Source organism: Frankliniella occidentalis, unplaced genomic scaffold, assembly GCF_000697945.3.
Source record: "Frankliniella occidentalis isolate FOCC.00 unplaced genomic scaffold, Focc_3.1 Scaffold162, whole genome shotgun sequence".
Classification (NCBI taxonomy): domain Eukaryota; kingdom Metazoa; phylum Arthropoda; class Insecta; order Thysanoptera; family Thripidae; genus Frankliniella; species Frankliniella occidentalis.
Genome location: NW_026267288.1, coordinates 150,205 through 155,499, shown reverse-complemented (window position 1 = coordinate 155,499; position 5,295 = coordinate 150,205). Strand labels below are relative to the sequence as shown.

The 5,295-nt window shown below is 64.8% G+C and overlaps 1 protein-coding gene across 1 annotated transcript in view; it reads right to left on the bottom strand.

Annotated features, from left to right (window-relative positions):
* LOC113210614 (growth factor receptor-bound protein 14) overlaps positions 1-5,295 on the bottom strand; it is a gene marked incomplete at its 5' end in the record, with an annotated part of 161,671 nt that overhangs the window by 13,550 nt on the left and 142,826 nt on the right.

Here is a 5,295-nt window from a genome sequence, read left to right as displayed (position 1 = left end):
GGGGGGGGGGAGACACGGCGGCACGGCGGAACAAAGCAGATGACTCGCCCCGTGTCGCGTGGCTGCCCGCGGGGCGTGGCGCGGAGCGGAGCGGCGCGGCGCGACCGACTAGCGAGCGAGCCGAAGCGACGACGCCGCCGCCGGGGCAAAAGGCGGCGGCAACGGCGGAGCGGACGCGGACGACGTCGCTGATTCAGACGTGAAGTGACTAAGCCAACAGGTCTCTACAGGTCCCCACCCGCCGCCCCGCTCTGTAGGGCAAGGCGCCTCGCCCGCCTCGCCCCGCCCGCCGCGCCACGCCCCGCGCCTAAGTGAAGTGACACGGCACTGTGAAAAATCCAAAAGAGTCGGAGGGGGCGGAGGGGACGGGGAGCAGGCGACGCCCTCCCCCCAGCTTTTTCACTTCGAGGCGTGTGTTGCTGAGGGGCGCAAAGCAAGCAACCGGCCGACACGCCGAGTCGTCGTCGTCGGCCGAGTCCAATCGGAAATCTCCATTGTTTGCAAAGGGCCGTCGGTCGGTCGGTCGGGGCGTGTGCACGCAAGGTGCACCGGGACCAACACCAGCGGGGCGTAGGCAAGCAACGCCGTAGGCAAGCGCACAGAGGGGGGGGGGGGGGGGAAGCCGTGTTTAGTTTACGGCCCGGCGAAAATAGCCAACACACTTGTACACTTCTGGTACTGTACCCCCCCCCCCCCCCTACACACACACACACCGGGGGGCCCTCCTGTACTCGGCGAGGAAAATAGAAGGGTGCTAGAGGAGGTCCGGCACGGACGTGACGTGACGGACAGACGGAGGGTCCGCAAGCTGCGGCCGTGGCGGCCGAGCCGCCGAGCCCTCGCGGCGAAAGTGTTTTCTCCGTATCGATCCCATTAGCATAACAGCGACCCATCGACTGCTAGGCTGCACTTGGCTGAACAATTACCTCGATAAGCACGAGCAGCCCGGCGCGGTCGGTCCGGTCCGGTTGGCCGCGGCCAGCGCAAGAGGGGACTTCCTCGATAACCTCTACTAAAGGCGGCCCCCCGCGCGCCTGCTCACCCTTACTGCAGCAGCGCGGCGGGGCCCGTGGTGGGGCGGGGTGTGGCGGGGCGGGGTGTGGCGGGGCGTGGCAGACAGCCGGGCGCCGCGGCGCGAGGCACGACGCAGAGGCGTGTCCACTCTCACGCCTTTGCAGCTCGCCGCCGCTACCGTGGCCGGCCTGGCAGCGCCGGGCCGGGCCCCCGCGCACCGCCGCGCGCTGCACAGGCAGGGGCGTCCAGAAAGGCACGTGCGTACGCGATCCTAACGGTCACGCTTTCGCGCACGCATTAGCATAACAGCGCAACGTCCCTCCGGCGTTACGTAACGGATCGGGAGGCTACAACTGCTGCTGAGCGTTATGTACTTCTACGCCTCGCCCGTCCCGCCCGTGCGGCGGTGGTGGCCGTTCACCCTCTGCTAGGAAGGGTTGGCGAAGCGGAATCCCCATACAACCTCAACCCTCGCGCTGTCTCTCTAGGGGGCCCGACGGTGGGCACGGGAGACCAGCACACCTGCCTCGTCGCTCACCCTCCCCAGGGGAGTGGACAGAGGGAGAGCGTTACGCGTACTGTACACACACACACACCCTGCCCTGCCGCCAACCAACCCCCCCGACCCGACACAAGTGCCGACGGGACGGACGCGACGGACGGGACGGCGCGAGGGGTGCGGATCGCACAATCAAAGGAGGGCGAGGAGAGGGCCCCGGAATAGAACTCCCCGCTCGCCTCGCCAGCCTTTCTAAGAAACGCCCACCGACCACAGAACGCTGCTGCTCCTGGTCTTGTCGGCAATGGGGCGAGGCGGGGTGGGGCGGGGGCGCGACCCCGTAGCCCAGCACGTGGTGTGGGAAAAAGGGAGGAGAGTTCCCTCGCGGCGGCGGCAGGCTTAACAAAGACGACGGTCGGCGGCGCGTAGTGGGCGGGCTGTCGGGGGCCCCGCCCGCGGGGCGCGCTCGCCCGCCGGCCGAGAGGGCGGCCGCGAGGGGGAGGACAGGCACACGGCTGCGGGGGTCAGCGAACCAGCTGCTGGTCGATGCGCGCGCGCGTCCGCGGAACACCAGAACAGGGCACACACATGAAAAACGGGGGCCGGCCGCCGAGGGGACACCCATCACGTCCGAAAAGGCGAGGCAAAAATAAATAAAAACGAGGCGGTCTGTCACGAAAAGAGAGCAGTACAGTACTTGTGTATATGCGGTGGTGCGGACGACTACATTAGAGGGCATGGCAAGGCAGGCAAAGGCATATCGTGACGATTTACGTAGCGTGACTCTGGAGAAAAGAAACATACAGCGCACATCAGGGCCGAGTGACACACGCCGAACGACGCTTCGCCACCGCCGCTTCGTCACCACCGCCTTTTATTTTCACTGCAGGTGCCCGCCGCGCGAGAAAACTTGTGTGCCACAAAAGGAGACTACTTCCCCTTGCTGCTCAGCAGCAGCAGCAGCACGCCGGCCGTGGGTTTTAAAAAACATTTAACGGGCAACGCGAAGAGGAGAAGAGATAGCGCGACAAGGGAAGCAGGGGGTGGCGTGGGAGCCCGCGCAACGCTCCGCCACAAACGAGCAGCCACATACTGCAACTCTCGGGCGGCGCCGGCCGGCTCGGGTCGGGGGACGGGTCGCACATATGACACCACCACTCCGTTGTTGCAGAGCGCTCTCCTCGACGACGAACGACCTGCTCTCCTCCTCTGCTTGCAACAGTTTGCCAGTCTTTTATCTCCACGCGGATGAAAAAGTAAAAAAAAAGTGGCTTCACCAGCTGCAGCCTCTCGTATACACATATACGGACTTGCATGCAGAGGTATTAAAAAGCTCAGCTTTTATTGCCTTCACGAACCGCCACATTTACGGACAGACATTTCCGCCGACCAGCAGAAACAAGAAAAGATGTATGTAACTTGAGGCCTCATCAACCTCCGTCGATCGTAAACTCGGGAGGCAAAAATCTCGGGGGGCCGCGATGATGACGACGACGACGACGGGCGTCTGCTTACCACCCGGCGCCCCGGCCAACCAGCCGGCCCGTTGGGTTGGTCCGGCCAGCCAGTCCGTCCCTCCTCGCCTGATTACCCGGGCGCGGGGGGAGGAGGGAGGGGAGCAAAGAAAAACGCTCCGCCGCCCTCCTCTCCGCACCGGACACGAGAAGCAGCAGAGCCGTCGTGGCGGCGATTAAAACTTGCGAGAGGAGAAGAGAACAACACCAGGGAGAAGTATAGCAGAGGGAGGCGCAAGGGGCAAAAAAACACTACCCGCGGCGGCGCCATTCGCACCTCCAGGGGCGGAGCGGGGTGGGGCGGGGCGCCGCCGCGGGTGACTGGGCACCGCGTGCCCCGTGCCGCGCCTTCCGTCCGCGGGGAGATAAATCTGAGGCGCGCGGGAGATAAAAGAGCAGAGCAGGGAAAGAAGGCAGCCACCCATTGTTTCCGGTCGAAAGGCATCGCGCGCTGCGCGGGGCGGGGGCGGGGCGGCGAGGGGCGTGGCGGACCCGAAGAGAAGAAGAACAACAAGAAGAAGGGGGTCATTTGGGCGGCTCGGAGCAGCTGACCATCGGGCCGCCAGCCGGCCGGTGCCCGTCGTGGGGCCGTACCCATCCGCCGCCCGGGGCGCAACGCCGCACGCCGGCCATGCCCTCCCCCCAAGGCCCCCCCTACTCTACCGTCAACTCGCGGACGTTTCGTCGAGGTGGACTGGAAACGAAATGTGTGTGGACTTCTTTTTTCTGCGCCGTACTTACAGCCGGGCTGGCTTGAGCGACCACCCCGTCAATGTTTGCGTGTATACACTATACCCGCCTCCCCTTTTCCCAGTCCGCGTACAGCCTTCATAACCAACTCCCTAAAACGAGGAGACTTTTTTGATTTAAAAAAAGAAGAACACGAGATAGTGCTTTTGACATTTAGTTTCCTCTCACACGTCAACCGTGTCGCCCTCGGGCCGTGAGCGGATACGACCGCAATGACGACGTGACGTCGACGGCCGACCTCCTCCACCAGAGGGACTCGCGGGAGGAGGAGGAGGAGGGCAGCACGCAGAAGCGGCCCGCGGAGAGAATTACCCGGGCCGTGAGTGCGAGCCTGTGTACCGGGGGGCGTAGAGAGTACTGTACCGTACTGTACCGCCCGAGTGACAAGTAAGAGGCGGGCACGCCGCCGCTCCAGTTTCCAGAGAAACGATGGGCGAGAGCGAAACAAGAACAGGAGTGGCAGAGGAGGCGCCCGACGGACGTGTTCGCGCGGGGTCCTAGCTGAAAACGATCGCTAAACGCCCCCTCCTCCTCCTCTCTCCCGCGCGCCCCGCTCGCCCCGTTCCGGGTCGGACCCGGTCCGGGCCGCGACCGGCGGACCGGCGGAGACCGGCGCGGGGTCCGGGGTGAGCGGGGACGCGCCTGTAATTATATACTTTGCAGGATGGACACGAAACGACTCTCTAGGCCTGTGGGCCGCGCCGGCCGGGGCCCGGGCCGGCCGCCTCTCCCAGAACAAAGAGCGGGCCGAGCCGGCCGAGCCCAGAGCCCACTTACAGCGCGAGCCGAGGCGAGGCGAGCATGGACTACATCGCCGTGGTTGCCGGCCGTGTGCCCCGGGCCCGGGCCGTCCAACAATACAGCTGGCCCCGACGCATTACAGACGTTTCGAAAACGTTGTTCCGGTCGGCTGCATGGCAAGGGTCACCTCTCCTCCTCCTCTCCGGCCCGGGCACGGCTACGGCTCCCCCTCCGGTACCTCAAACAAAACCGAAAACCTAAAGAGGTGCTTCAGTTGAGCGACGGCGACAAGAGGAGAGGAAGGGGAAAGGGCGGGAGAGAGGCGGACAGCTGAGGGATAAGGGGGAGAGAGGGAGAGCGCCTGATTCCATGACAGACCACCGAATTTGCCTGCCGCAGACAGCTGAGCCCCGCCCAGCTGCTGCCGGTCGGTCCTCGTGCCCCCGCTGTTACCACCCACCCCCCTGCACCCCGCCGCCTTCTCAGGTCGGATTTCGGTCCTCTGGGAGCCAGGACTCGCAACAATGGACGGACGTCACGTTGGACGGACGCCTCGCTACTCGGCAGCCCGACGCCCCGACGGCTATTTAGGGCTTTAGCTAATTCTCACCCTTCTTCTCCCCCACCCGCACCCGCCGGGTCCCTTGCCCCCCGGACCACCTCCTCCTCTCGCGAATGAAGATTGACATCGTCTAAACGGCAGACAAATGGTGTTGCTTAAGAAAAAAAATTAGCGACAGGAACTCCCTTGGCGGGGCACCCGACCAACGCCCCCCC